We start from the raw sequence: 16,149 nt of genomic DNA, 5'->3' as shown, positions 1-16,149 counted from the left end.
AATATCTTTCTTGATCCTTGACACTAACAGTATACATGCATCCAATTATTCTGCTAACTCCTCGTTGTCTTGGATTCCAAGTGTTATTCCAAATGTAATGCTCTGGAATCTCTCGGTACAAATAGTGCCTTGCGTTTTCATCACGTTGGTTCAGCAAAAACCATTCTATTAATGTTGATGTCGTGCTTAAAGTTTTTGAGACATCTTTGACTTCAGCATCTTCAAAAAAATAAAGCTGCTGTTGATTTGGTAAATGAATAGCTAAACGTATAATGGCATGGGACTGTGAATGCATTGGAAACGCAAATATCCTCCAAGCAGCTTCTGGAGCACTGACATATCTTGAGTCAACAAAAGTTGATGATTAATCGTGATTGACTGTTTTCTGTTGTATTTTGATGTTAGCTTTGTCATGCCCCTTGTAGATGTACTTGAAGAGATATTTTACACTTTTTATTGAAGCACAGATTTGTACGTTGATGTGACAGTTGTAGCATTTTGATAAGTACGGGTTGTATGGGACTATCCATGAGATATTTATAATTTTTTTGTTGCAAGCAATGTTATCAATGTGTTGTCGCCGGTAGGATGGGTAACCATCCAAGTCTTTAATAGTGTGCTGTTTCAACTCCTTTGGAAACCCTTTTGTACACTTTCCGTTTTCCATGCATGGACTTTTTAGATTTGCTACACCGCATGGGCCATGAACCATATGAGAGACTACAATATTATACAGTTCAGGATACTTTTCTTGGTTAGGAATTTCAGCCCACACTATATTGTCGATTTCTTCCTCCGTACGAATCTTGGAATCCGTGTCTAAGATAATTAGTATATGCGCATGTGGGAGACCTCGTTTCTGAAACTCTATGATGTGTACCATTGCTACGACTGTTCCAAAAAGCCCATTTTTGATGTCTTTCAAAAGGCTGATGAGTTTCAGTCGAAATACGCGTGCGACTAAGTCCGGCCTGTGTTCAACTTTTTGCCAGGGTTCTAGATTTTCGGTAATTTCCGGCCATTTAGGATTACAGGTCATTGTCACAAAAATGTCAGGTCTTCCAAACTTTGTTACTATTGCCATTGCATCTTGATAACGCTGTTGCATGTTGCGGGGGCTACCTTCAAACGACGATGGGAGGATTACTGTTTTTCCAATTGGAATTCCCTTTTCAATTGATTGTTTTTGCAAATGTTCTTGAAGAACGCAGTAGTCTTCAACTTTAAGTTGTTTTTGGTTCATTCTTATGAAATTTAGACGATTAGCTTCAATTTTAACATATGCGTCAACTAAGTACTGTTGTGTCAGTTTCCCACCGTTTAAAATAGGATTGAAGTAATTTAGGTCAGACAGACGAAAACTGTAGTATTGCAGCTGTGTAATTCTTCTTGAAGTTCCTTGTTGGTTTAGGTTTTCATGCCACCCTTGTTCACCTCTTGGAAAGAATAGCGGATACAGAAGAGCATCAAGGTTGTTGTGCAAAATGCTAATTCTTTGTGTCTTAGGAACCAAAGGGTTGTTTTGGTCTGGCTTAAGATGAACTAATATATCCCCTTGAAAAGGAGGTTCTCCATCATCGTTTTGAAAAACAACTGCGACCTCACTTACACGTGGTTTGTTGTAAAGTCGAGGATTCTGTTTACGTTCTTGTTTAAAGGGCCACTGTCACCCCCTCCAGCCGTTATAAACTAAAAGAGCCACCTTGTGCAGCAGTAATGCTGCAGTCTAACAAGGTGGCTCTTTTAGTTTTTGATTCAGTTATTCCCTCAATAAAGCGTTTTAAAATTTGCCCTAAATACCTGTCCTTAGACCTGGAGGCGGTCCGAAGCCTCCTCTGTGAATCTCCCAACGGCCGTCACTCTTCTCTTCTGGGGATGTGGTCGCCGCCCCCTTCGCGCTGTTTCTTCTTAAATCCGGCGCCTGCGCTGTGCGTGCCTGCCTGGGACAGGCGCAGTCTTCATTGTCCTTCATAGCTCAGATCCAGGGTGCCTGACTGCGCCTGTGCGGGCAGTGTGGCCACCCTGTTGCTGAATCCCCGCCCCGCACTGTGTTATTCATTATGCACAGTGCGGGGCTGGTATTCCTGGGCATGCGCACTGCGCTGTTCAGACGCTCCCCCAGCTCCCCCGCCTTCCAGCGTTGCCGGAATATACAGGTTTCCTTGCCAGCGTTTGGAATGAAGTAGCCGCAAATAACAACGCTGGAAGGCGGGGGAGCTGGGGGAGCGTCTGAACAGCGCAGTGCGCATGCCCAGGAACCCCAGCCCCGCTCCTGTTGGCGACGTTGTCTGTGAGATTCCACATCCTGGGCTTGTCTGGCGGCAGTTTGTTGTGGTGTCTCCGGCTGGCGACGTTGTCTGTGAGATTCCACATCCTGGGCTTGTCTGGCGGCAGTTTGTTGTGGTGTCTCCTGTTCCCAATGTTGTCGTTTTCTTGCTGCTGCTGCTGCTTTTCTGTCATCCTCATTGGCGTATTTTCATTTACGACCCATTCTAAGATAGAAACACAGGGAGATGCCGCCCATACAGGGAGACGCAGGCACACACCCTACACAATGGCGGCACTTGACAGCAGTGGAGGACAATGATGATTCCAGAATTCGCGGCAGACTGTGCCCGTCGCTGATTGGTCGAGGCCGGCTGGCCTCGACCAATCAGCAAGGCGGGATTTCCGAGACAGACAGACAATTAGACCCTTAGACAATACAATGGCGGCACTTGACAGCAGTGGAGGACAATGCCCGTCGCTGATTGGTCGAGGCCGGCTGGTCCAATCAGAGACGCGGGATTTCCAGGACAGACAGACAATTAAACCCTTAGACAATTATTATATATATATATATATATATATATATATATATATATATATATATATATATATATATTTACTGTATATATGTTTTCACGACAATTTGAGCCCATGGATCCATTGTATGTCCGTATTGCAAGCCGGCAAGAAAATCTCGCTGTACGGATGCCATACGGATTACATACGGAGGTTTACATGCGCATAATACGCTGCCACACCCTGCCTATGGATGACATACGGATCACTAATTTGGGAACATTTCTGCGTATTACGCATGTAAAATACGGACCGTATTTCCCTACGCTGAGTGTGACGCCGGCCTAAGGCTGAAAAATTGCAGAGGAAATTGCGCACTTTTTTTATGCCAGCCAATTTTAATCTCTGCTGAAAAACTGCAGTAATTGACATGATATATATTTTTTAAATGCACCACAGGTGAAAAAAAAAATCAAGGAATAAAACTTTACTGTATGAATGAGAATTGACGTCTCTTTCATTTGCTGCAAAAATTATGCATTTTTTTTCGGCATGGGAAAACAATGGATAAGAAATGCAAAGTGGGAACATACCCTTACTTTTTTTTACCATCAAAATCAACAAGTTAGCAGCAAAAAAAAACCACACAAAATTGCTACAGTTTTCTGGCCATAGTGTGCGTATTTTTCATTCTGGAAAAAAATGCAAATGAAAACTGTATTTGAACATACCCCTAAGCTAGGTTCACATGAAGCTTTAGTAGGAGTTTTTATATTTAGAAGATCCACGCCAAAATCTTGCTCGTAACACAAAACCGCTTTGACATTTTTTTTCTATTAATTTCTATGGCAAGTCCACTTGCTGTCCATATCAGGAGACTTGGGTGTTTTTTTAATTCCTAAAAAGGTTTTGAAAAACTCCTGATGAATTCCAACCTGAACTAGGCACGGCCAAAACAGTTGGCAAAAAAAAAAAAACAATTCCAAAACCTCTTCAGAAAAAGAACTCTTAAAAAAAAGAGTATTTCCTTAATTGTTTTAGGCCATGTGCGCATGTTGCGGATTTTGCTGCGGATCCGCAGCGGATTTGACGCTGCGGATTCACAGCAGTTTTCCATGCGTTTACAGTACCATGTAAACCTATGGAAAACAAAATCCGCAGTGCCTATGCTGCGGAAAAAACGTGCGGTAACGTAGCGTTGTTGATTCCGCAGCATGTCAATTCTTTGTGCGGATTCCGCAGCGGTTTACACCTGCTCCATAAGGCCGGCGTCACACTGGCGAGTTTTACGGACGTAAGAGCGCAGAAACTACGTCCGTAAAACTCGCATAACATACGGCACAATTATTCTCAATGGGGCTGCTCCTATTAGCCGTATATTACGGTTCAGTATTATACGGCTTTCTACGGCCGTACAAAATCGCAGCATGCTGCGTTTGTCAGCGTACTGCGCAAAAAAATCGCCAATGAAAGTCTATGGGGGCGTGAAAAATACGGATTCCACACTGACCAGCAGTGTGACTTGCGAGAAATACGCAGCGGTGTTAGTGAAAAGTCGGTAATTCAATTGCCGGCTTTTAATTTCTCCTGCACAAACCCGACAGGATATGAGACATGGTTTACATACAGTAAACCATCTCATATCCCCTTTTTTTTTGCATATTCCACATTACTAATGTTAGTAGTGTGTATGTGCAAAATTTCAGCGCTGTAGCTGCTAAAATAAAGGGTTAAATGGCGGAAAAAATTGGCGTGGGCTCCCGCGCAATTTTCTCCGCCAGAATGGTAAAGCCAGTGACTGAGGGCAGATATTAATAGCCAGGAGAGGGTCCATGGTTATTGGCCCCCCGTGGCTAAAAACATCTGCCCCCAGCCACCCCAGAAAAGGCACATCTGGAAGATGCGCCAATTCTGGCACTTGGCCACTCTCTTCCCACTCCCTGTAGCAGTGGGATATGGGGTAATGAAGGGTTAATGCCACCTTGCTATTGGAAGGTGACATTAAGCCAGATTAATAATGGAGAGGCGTCAATTATGACACCTATCCATTATTAATCCAATTGTAGGAAAGGGTTAAAAAACACACACACACACGATTTAAAAGTATTTTAATGAAAAAAACACAGCGGTTGTTGTAATAATTTATTGTACTCTCAGTCCATCAGGAACACCCTCGCTTGGAAAAATAATAAACGCACAAGATACATACCTTCTGCTGTCAGATCAGGTCCCACGAAGTAATCCATCTGAAGGGGTTAACTAATATTACAGGCAGAGCTGCGATAATCCACTCGCTCTGCCTGTAATCCCCGGGTGCTGAAAGGAAAGCAGTGATCTATACTTACATTCAGTTGCGGTGAGGCGCCCCCTGGTGGATGTCCTCATATGACCTGTAGCGTGGGAAAAAGTTCCCAGGCTGCAGTTCATGAGAACATCCAGCAGGGGCGCATCACCGCAACTGAATGTAAGTATAGATCACTGCTTTCCTTTCAGCACCCGGGGATTACAGGTACGAGCGAGCGGTTTATCGCAGCTCTGCCTGTAATATTAGTTAACCCCTTCAGATGGATTACTTCGTGGGACCTGATCTGACAGCAGAAGGTATGTATCTTGTGCGTTTATTATTTTTCCAAGCGAGGGTGTTCCTGATGGACTGAGAGAACAATAAATTATTACAACAACCGCTGTGTTTTTTTCATTAAAATACTTTTAAATCATGTGTGTGTGTGTTTTTTAACCCTTTCCTACAATTGGATTAATAATGGATAGGTGTCATAATTGACGCCTCTCCTTTATTAATCTGGCTTAATGTCACCTTCCAATAGCAAGGTGGCATTAACCCTTCATTACCCCATATCCCACCGCTACAGGGAGTGGGAAGAGAGTGGCCAAGTGCCAGAATAGGCGCATCTTCCAGATGTGCCTTTTCTGGGGTGGCTGGGGGCAGATGTTTTTAGCCACGGGGGGGCCAATAACCATAGACCCTCTCCTGGCTATTAATATCTGCCCTCAGTCACTGGCTTTACCATTCTGGCGGAGAAAATTGCGCGGGAGCCCACGCCAATTTTTTCCGCCATTTAACCCTTTATTTCAGCAGCTACAGCGCTGAAATTTTGCACATACACACTACTAACATTAGTAGTGTGGAATATGCAAAAAAAATGGGGATATGAGATGGTTTACTATATGTAAACCATGTCTCATATCCTGTCGGGTTTGGGAAGGAGAAATGAGAAGCCGGCAATTGAATTACCGGCTTTTAACACATATCGCGCTGAATGAAATCTAAATACAGAATATATATATATGTGTCACAATGACATATATATATATATATACTGTATATATGTTTTCCCGAACATTTGAGCACATAAATCCATTAGATGTCGGTTTTGCAAGCCTGCGCGAAAATCTCGCAGTACGGATGCCATACGGATTACATACGGAGGATGCCATGCGCAAAATACGCTGACACACCCTGACTACGGATCACTATTTTGGGAACATTTCACCGTATTTCGGCCGTATTACGGCCGTAAAATACGGACCGTATTGTCTTACGCCGAGTGTGACGCCGGCCTAATAGGAATCCGCAGGTGTAAAACCGCAGGTGGAATCGGCACAAAATCCGGAAAAAAATTGCAGTAAAACCGAGGTAATTCTGCAGGAAATCCGCAGTGCGGGTTACCTGCGGATTTACCAAAATCAGTCGGGAAAAATCCGCAGAGTAATCCGCAACGTGTGAACGTGGCCTTATGCCTCAAAAACCTGCATGTGAAAAGAGCCTTAGCTTTTTTTTTTTTAAATTATACATCTTTTTGTGTGTTTTTGCTGCTTTTTAACAATGCATATACTTTAGAAAAAAATTACATATGATTGTTAGGCATTTGCAGCTGAAAACAGTTTTTCAACACGATTGGAGCAGCTTATAAATGCCTGCCTAGCACCCAAATGGCAGTACTACATACCACTACTAGATGGAGCTGGAGGAACATGTCTATAAAGTTTAGGCTCTTGGCGCTTCCATATATAAATGATGTCCTGTAGTCACAGTGGCAGCCAATATAATTGTTTTATGCTCCTTGTACAAGGTTGCATGTCTCCTGACTGTGCAAAATCCTGCAGGCATTAGGTAAGCAAAACTGTCATTTTATCACCTAACTTATTTGCAAATAAACTGAGACGTGAGCCGAGATGATTCCAAACATTCTGGAAACCAATTCGTTACGAACCCTCCCGATAATGGAAAAATTAAAAAAAAAAAAAAAGTACTACTAATGACACGACTATTAGGCCGGGATCACACATACGCGAGATACAGCCGAGTCTCGCAGGTGAAAACCCAGCTCTGGTGACGGCACTCCGGAGCGGAGCGTGCAGCCGCACAGCAACACATGGAGCCGCACGCTCCGCTCCGGAGTACAGGCGCCAGAGCAGGGTTTTCACCTGCGAGACTCGGCTTTATCTCGTGTATGTTTGATCCCCCGGCCTAAGAGTATGTTTCCACGTTCAGGAAACGCTGCGTGTTTGACGCTGTGTAGAGCCGCAGCGTCAAACATGCAGCGTCCAGATGTTACAGCATAGTGGAGGTGATTTTATGAAATCCCGTCTCCACTATGCGTGGTAACACGCACCCGGCGGCCCTGCGATTCCGGACATGCGGCTCGTCTTTTATGATCACAGCATGTCCGTTTACCTTGTGGCGACGCTGCGCCGCCGCAAGGTAAATCACAGGGCCCTATGCGTGGGGTGCAATGATGTCGGATGTGTGCAATGAACACATCCGCCATCATCGCGCCCCAGAAGGGGGCGGAGCTGGTTTGCCGCTCCGTCCAAACCGCCGGCCATCCTGAAAATGGACACGTACCCTTAGGGCTTGTTTCCACTTGCGAGAAACACGTCCGTGTCTCGCATGTGAAAACCAAGTTCTGGCGCCGGCACTTTGGAGCGGAGCGTGCGGCTCCATGTATTGCTATGCGGCCGCACGCTCCGCTCTGGAGTGTCGGCGCCAGAGCTTGGTTTTCAAATGCGAGACACGGACGTGTTTCTTGCAAGTGGAAACAAGCCCTCAGTCTGAGGAGCTATCAACTACACAGACTCATCAGGTCAGAGAATGAGACAAGATATAGGAAACAGTGAATTCAGGGCTACTGAGATCTTAGGACGCGCCACACTTTAGATTCTTAGGGTATGTTCACACGAGCTTTTTTTTTTTTTTTTTTTTTTTTTTTAATGCAAATTTTCACCTGTGTTTTACAGTACCAGCAAAGTCTGAGATTTCAGAAATCTCATGCACACATTGTTTTTTTTTCTCAGAATAGAGCATGTCACTGCCTTTAGCGTTTTTTTTTTTCTTCCAGCCATTGAAAGTAATGGGTGGTGTAAAACCACCGCAAAAATGCAGGTATCAAGTTTTCCTGCGTTTTTGTCTGCAAAAACCTCAAAGTAATTTTTTTTCCCACTAAACTTTATTAGCATGCACAAGAGACAAATGTAGCATGACTAAAACACAGCAAAAAATGCACAAAAAAGCAAGAAAAAAAACAGCTTTTTTTTTCTGCAGTTTCTTTATAGCCAAGAGAGCAGGTTTTGCTGCAGAAAAAAATGCGGCAAAAATGCCACATGTGAACATAGCCTTAGGGGTATGTGCACATTTTTTTTTTTTTTGGAGGTTCTACGGGAAGTGCTTCAGTAAATGCTTCTTTTGGGGAGTTTTTCACTTCCTGAAGCACTCTGGAAGAGTATGTATGTATGTATATATATATATATATATATATATATATATATATATATATATATATATATATATATATATATATATATATATATATATATATATATATATATATATATATATATTTTTTTTTTTTTTTTTCTTTTGCAGACTTTTGATTGGACAGTGCTTGATTTGGAGCGTTTTCCATCAGGAGCTGCTTCAAAGAAGTGATACACTTTTTTTTTCTTTCACCAGACTTCAAAACCTGAGGTCGAATAAAGACTGAACAATCAACAAAAAAAGACAACCTACAAACAGCAAGTTGTTTTTACAATAGAAATAAATAGTTAGTTTTTTGACGTGATCCAAATACTCCTTAAAAAAACAAACAAACCATCCCCTCCAAGTGCACCTCTATCTGTGCTTTCAGTGAGCTGGTTTTCCATGCTCCTGTGACTGTATGGACGTGTTATCAGGCAGTTTCCAGGCTTTGTATGTGACATTAGTCCAGCTGTCCTGGATCCTCACACCAACAGACAGCCGCTTAGGTGCAGTTTTCTAAAGGAAGCTGCAGACATCACATTTTATTACTGAAACTAGTGGTTAGGGCCGTATAGTTGGTAGCAAAACAATAAAAATGATACCTGTCTTATAGTTATCTGATGAGCCAGAGCTGAGCAGTGAAGCCTCATACTAATGAGGCTAGAAGCAAGATGAGCCGCGTCTGCTCCTTCCCGCTATACACATGCACGCTCGGTTTGGCAGAGCATGCATGTGTTCTAAATGTTGAAGAGGGGAACAAGCAGCTGCCAGACACCTCTTATCTCTTGCAGAACAAGAGTTCAGGCATACAGTGGGTGAAAGAAGTATTTAACAAGTCATCAATTTTCTAAGGAAATCTTTTTCTAAAGGTGCTATTGACTTGAAATTCTCACTAGTTATCGGTAAGAGCCCATCCAATCCACACAGGCAAATCAGACCATAAATATCTGTTGTCTAATACTGAGAAATGACACAGGGAAATAGTATTAAACACATGAAGAAAGAGAGGTGCAAAAATCCATGTTAAGTCATGCCACCAGATGAAATTTATCAGTAATTAGAAAGCAATCCTGCCACCCAGTAAAAAAAAAAAAAAATCAGCTGGTTCAACTGATGGCCTTTAACCCCTTCATGACCCAGCCAATTTTGGCCTTAATGACCTTGCCGTTTTTTGCAATTCTGACCAGTGTCCCTTTATGAGGTAATAACTCAGGAATGCTTCAACGGATCCTAGCGATTCTGAGATTTTTTCATGACATATTGGGCTTCATGTTAGTGGTAAATTTAGATCGATAATTTCTGAGTTTATTTGTGAAAAAAATGGAAATTTGGCAAAAATTTTGAAAATTTCGCAATTTTCACATTTAGAATTTTTATTCTGTTAAACCAGAGAGTTATGTGACACAAAATAGGTAATAAATAATGTTTCCCACATGTCTACTTTACATCAGCACAATTTTGGAAACAAATTTTTTTTTTGCTAGGAAGTTATAAGGGTTAAAATTTGACCAGTGATTTCTCATTTTTACAACAACATTTACAAAACCATTTTTTTTAGGGACCACCTCACATTTGAAGTCAGTTTCAGGGGTCTATATGGCTGAAAATACCCAAAAGTGACACCATTCTAAAAACTGCACCCCTCAAGGTGCTCAAAACCACATTCAAGAAGTTTATTAACCCTTCAGGTGTTTCACAGCAGCAGAAGCAACATGGAAGGAAAAAATGAACATTTAACTTTTTAGTCACAAAAATGATCTTTTAGCAACAATTTTTTTATTTTCCCAAGGGTAAAAGGAGAAACTGGACCACAAACGATGTTGTCCAATTTGTCCTGAGTACGCTGATACCTCATATGTGGGGGTAAACCACTGTTTGGGCATACGGCAGGGCTTGGAAGGAAAGGAGCGCCATTTGACTTTTTGAATGAAAAATTGGCTCCAATCTTTAGCGGACACCATGTCGCGTTTGGAGAGCCCCTGTGTGCCTAAACATTGGAGCTCCCCCACAAGTGACCCCATTTTGGAAACTAGACCCCCCAAGGAACTTATCTAGAAGCATAGTGAGCACTTTAAACTCTCAGGTGCTTCACAAATTGATCCGTAAAAATTAAAAAGTACTTTTTTTTCACACAAAATTTCTTTTAGCCTCAATTTTTTCATTTTCACATGGGCAACAGGATAAAATGGATCCTAAAATTTGTTGGGCAATTTATGCTGAGTACGTTGATACCTCATATGTGGGGGTAAACCACTGTTTGGGTGCACGGCAAGGCTCGGAAGGGGAGGCGTGCCATTTGACTTTTTGAATGGAAAATTAGCTCCAATCGTTAGCGGACACCATGTCGCGTTTGGAGAGCCCCTGTGCGCCTAAACATTGGAGCTCCCCTACAAGTGACCCCATTTTGGAAACTAGACCCCCCAAGGAACTTATCTAGATGCATAGTGAGCACTTATAACCCCCAGGTGCTTCACAGAAGTTTATAACGCAGAGCCGTGAAAATAAAAAATAATTTTTCTTTCCTCAAAAATGATTTTTAGCCCAGGATTTTTTAATTTTCCAAGGGTAATAGGAGAAATTGGACCCCAAATGTTGTTGTCCAGTTTGTCCTGAGTACGATGATACCCCATATGTGGGGGTAAACCACTGTTTGGGCGCACGGCAGGGCTCGGAAGGGAAGGCACGCCATTTGGCTTTTTGAATGGAAAATTAGCTCCAATCATTAGCGGACACCATGTCACGTTTGGAGAGCCCCTGTGTGCCTAAACATTGGAGCTCCCGCACAAGTGACCCCATTTTGGAAACTAGACCTCCCAAGGAACTAATCTAGATGTGTGGTGAGCATTTTGAACCCCCAAGTGCTTCGCAGAAGTTTATAACGCAGAGCCGTGAAAATAATAAATGTGTTTCCTTTCCTCAAAAATATTTTTTTAGCCCAGAATTTTTTATTTTTGCAAGGTTAACAGGAGAAATTGGACCCCAAAAGTTGTTGACCAGTTTCTCCTGAGTACGCTGATACCCCATATGTGGGGGTAAACCACTGTTTGGGCACACGTCAGGGCTCGGAAGGGAACTAGTGACGTTTTGGAATGCAGACTTTGATGGAATGGTCTGCGGGCGTCACGTTGCATTTGCAGAGCCCCTGATGTGCCTAAACAGTAGAAACACCCCACAAGTGACCCCATTTTGGAAACTAGACCCCCCAAGGAACTTATCTAGATGTGTGATGAGCACGTTCAACCCCCAAGTGCTTCACAGAAGTTTACAACGCAGAGCCGTGAAAATAAAAAATCATTTTTCTTTCCTCAAAAAAGATGTTTTAGCAAGCAATTTTTTATTTTCACAAGGGTAACAGGAGAAATTGGGCCCCAATGTTTGTTGCCCAGTTTGTTGTGAGTACAGTGATACCCCATATGTGGGGGTAAACCACTGTTTGGGCGCACGTCAGAGCTCGGAAGGGAAGTAGTGACATTTGAAATGCAGACTTTGATGGAATGGTCTGCGGGCGTCACGTTGCATTTGCAGAGCCCCTGATGTGCCTAAACAGTAGAAACACCCCACAAGTGACCCCATTTTGGAAACTAGACCCCCCAAGGAACTTATCTAGATGTGTGATGAGCACATTCAACCCCCAAGTGCTTCACAGAAGTTTACAACGCAGAGCCGTGAAAATAAAAAATAATTCTTCTTTCCTCAAAAATTATGTCTTCGCAAGTAATTTTTTATTTTTGCAAGGGTAACAGGAGAAATTGGACCCCAACAGTTGTTGCCCAGTTTGTCCTGAGTACGCTGGTACCCCAAATGTGGGGGTAAACCACTGTTTGGGCACACGTCGGGGCTTGGAAGGGAGGGTGCATCATTTGACTTTTTGAATGCAAGATTGGCTGGAATCAATGGTGGCGCCATGTTGCGTTTGGAGACCCCTGATGTGCCTAAACAGTGGAAACCCCTCATTTCTAACTTCAACACTAACCCCAACACACCCCTAATCCTAATCCCAACCCTAACCCCAACACACCCCTAACCACAACCCTAACCCCAACACACCCGTAACCCTAATTCCAACCCTAATCCTAACCCTAATCCCAACCCTAACCCTAATCCCAACCCTAACCACAACTGTAACCCCAACACACCCCTAACCCTATCCGTAACCCTAACCACAAGCCTAATCTTAACCCTATTTCCAACCCTAGCCCTAATTCCAACCCTAACCCTAAGGGTATGTGCCCACGTAGCGGATTCGTGTGAGATTTTTCCGCACGACTTTTGAAAAATCTACAAGTAAAAGGCACTGCGTTTTACCTGCGGATTTCCAGTAGATTTCCAGTGTTTTTTTGTGCGGATTTCACCTGCGGATTCCTATTGAGGAATAGGTGTAAAACGCTGCGGAATCCGCACAAAGAATTGACATGTTGTGGAAAATACAACGCAGCGTTTCTGCACGGAATTTTCCGCACCATGGGCACAGCGGATTTGGTTTTCCATAGGTGTACACGGTACTGTAAACCTGATGGAAAACTGCTACGAATTCGCAGCGGCCAATCCGCTGCGGATCCGCGGCCAATCCGCTGCGGATCCGCGGCCAATCCGCTGCGGATCCGCGGCCAATCCGCTGCGGATCCGCAGCCAAATCCGCACATGCCATAACCCTACCCCTAACCCTACCTGTAACCCTAACCCTACCCCTAACCCTAACCCTACCCGTAACCCTAACCCTAGTTCTAATCCTAACCCTAGTTCTAACCCTAACCCTAGTGGAAAAAGAAAAAAAAATATATTTTCTTTATTTTATTGTTGTCCCTATCTATGGGGGTGATAAAGGGGGGGGGGTTATTTATTATTTTTTTTATTTTGATCGCTGTGGTAGAACCTACCACAGCGATCAAAATGTACTTGTAAGGAATCTGCCGGCTGGCAGATGCGGCGGGCGTACTGAGCATGCGCCCGCCATTTTGGAAGATGGCGGCGCCCAGCGAGGAGACGGCCGGACACCGGGAGGATCGGTAAGTATGAAAGGGTGGTGGGGGGGTGGATTAGAGCACAGGGGGGGTGATCGGACCACAGGGGGGAGCGGACAGCAGGACGGGGGAGCCGGCAGTCGGACGGAGGGGACCGGACCCCATAACGGAGGACTGGGGGGGCGATCGGTGGCTGTGGGGGGGGTCACTTCAGGTTTTCCAGCCATGGCCGATGATATTGCAGCATCGGCCATGGCTGGATTGTAATATTTCACCAGTTTTCATGGTGAAATATTACAAATCGCTCTGATTGGCAGTTTCACTTTCAACAGCCAATCAGAGCGATCGTAGCCACGGGGGGGGTGAAGCCACCCCCCCTGGGCTGAAGTACCACTCCCCCTCTCCCTGCAGATCGGGTAAAATAGGAGTTAACCCCTTCACCCGATCTGCAGGGACGCGATCATTCCATGACGCCACATAGGCGTCATGGGTCGGATTGGCACGGGTTTTCATGACGCCTACGTGGCGTCATGGGTCGGGAAGGGGTTAAAAAGGTGTCTCATTACCAAGTTGCCACACAAGAAACATCTCCTGATGCGTAAGTGTCTTAAGACCTTCAGAGCCTTATTGATACAAAACATACTGATGGCATTGGTTACAGAAGAGTTTCTAAACTACTGAAAGTTCTAGTGAGCACTGTCGGGGCGATAATCTGGAAGTGGAAAGAACATTATTCCTCAACACCAGCCATGACTAGGTGCAAGATTTCAGACAGAGGAGTGAAAATAATTATCAGAAGAGTTGTCCAAGAGCCGATGACAACCTAAAAGACCTGTAATCAGCAGGTACAATTGCTTCAAACAAAACAGTGCTCAACCTCCATGGCCCGTACGCACGCTCACCACGCAAGACTCCTTTTCTGAACAAAAAGCATATACAAGTGCATTTAATGTTTTCTCAACAACATTTAGACGAGCCTATGAAGTACTGGGAGAATATAATTTTGTCAGATGAGACCAAAATTGAACTTTTTGGAGGCCATAATACACACCATGTTTGGAGGCCATAAGAACACCCTACCAACAGTGAGGTCTGGAGGTGGGAACGTCATTGTGTGAAGCTGTTTTTCAGCATACGGCACTAGCAAACTCTAAATAATTGAAGGATGACTAGACAAATGTAGCGAGACATTCTTGATAAAAAAAAAATATATAAATCTTCTGCCATCTACCAGGATGAGGATGAAACTAGGGTGGACATTTCAGCAAGACAATGATCCCAAACACACAGCCAAGGAAACTCTCGATTAGTTTCAGATAATGAAAATAAATCTGCTGGAATGGCCGAGCCGATCACCGGACCTGAATCCTATAGAAAACGTATGGAAGGAACTGAAGCTCAGAGATCATAGGAGGAGCCCAGGATATTCAGGATGCAAAGAGTGTTTGTGTGGAAGAACGGGTCAAAATCACATGTGAGCAATGCCTGCAACTAGTTTCTCCATCCAGGAGGCGTCTTGAGACTTCAACAACAACAACAGGTTTTTGTACATTTCCGAATTTGTTCCCTGTGTCAGCTCTCATTATTACACATAATTTATGGACATCTATGGATGATTTCTGTGCCTGTGTGGCTTGGACGGATTGTTACCGACATCTGCTGTGAATTTCATGTTAATAGCACCTAACCACTGAGCACGGTGGCTCAGTGGTTAGCATTGCAGTGCTGGGGTCCTGGGTTCAAATCCCACCAAGGACAACATCTGCAAGAAGTTTGTATGTTCTTCCATGTTCGCGTGGGTTTCCTCCAGGTTCTCCCGTTTCCTCCCACATTCCAAAGACATACTGCCTTCCAACTTTTACTGACAGCAAGCAGAGGTGTTAACATGTTCTGGAGTTTGTGTTAGTTGTGACCTACACAAGGGCCCTTAATGACGTCTGAGGTGGGGACTCCTCACTCTCTGCCCGTTGACGTCGAACTCGGGCCCCTCACACTCTCCCCCGTGACGTCAGAGTTCGGGGCCCCTCACTCACTCCCCGGGCTCCTCACACAACTGTGCGTCCCGCTCAGGGACCAAGTCTTGGGATGCGCACCGTTCAGCGCTCTCATTGGCTGTGATCTCCCCATGTGACTAAAGCTTGCAGTCCCATTGGCCGAGAGGAGGTAGCATAGGCTGGAGTTACGGAGGCGGTGACGGGGTTGCCCAGGTAACGGGTCGGTGATGTCCGGAGCTGGCGGGACACGGGGCAGCGCGGGCGCCTCAGGTCATGTGACCGCACCGGAGAAGGGAAGTTTAGTGTGAGGAAATAAGGGGCGCACTGTGGAGACTTAACTGGGGAGGGGGAGTAGGAGGAGCCGGGGGCGGAGCGGGAGGAGAGGACGGGACTCTGCACGCTGCTCGCCGCTGTGTTCTCCTCACCATCCGCCGGAGCATCCCCCTCAGCATCCCGACGCCGAGACGGAGCAGAAAGGTGAGAGCCCGCCATCACTTCACCCCTCATCTGAGACGACAGACGACTGGAAGTTACAGCGATTCTCAAAGAATACACACTTCACAAGGAGAGGTCCATGTCACGATATAACCCCCCGATCCCATGTACTCTATGCAGAGGAGACCTAATATCACCACAGCTTCACTATATACTG

The 16,149-nt window shown here is 44.5% G+C and overlaps 1 protein-coding gene across 2 annotated transcripts in view; it reads left to right on the top strand.

Annotated features, from left to right (window-relative positions):
* NAV2 (neuron navigator 2) overlaps positions 1–16,149 on the top strand; it is a 547,719-nt gene that overhangs the window by 67,259 nt on the left and 464,311 nt on the right. The window contains exon 1 of one of the 2 annotated variants that reach the window (XM_077287189.1): positions 15,749–15,974. The exons of the other annotated variant lie outside the window; for it this stretch is intronic. The gene's annotated coding sequence lies outside the window, so the exon portion shown is untranslated. Of the gene's footprint in view, positions 1–15,748; positions 15,975–16,149 lie in introns of those variants that run through there. 2 annotated transcript variants of the gene reach the window in all.

This window comes from Ranitomeya variabilis, chromosome 2, assembly GCF_051348905.1.
Source record: "Ranitomeya variabilis isolate aRanVar5 chromosome 2, aRanVar5.hap1, whole genome shotgun sequence".
Lineage (NCBI taxonomy): Eukaryota > Metazoa > Chordata > Amphibia > Anura > Dendrobatidae > Ranitomeya > Ranitomeya variabilis.
Note: the sequence above shows the minus strand (reverse complement) of the source record. Positions and strands in the feature narration are given on the sequence as shown.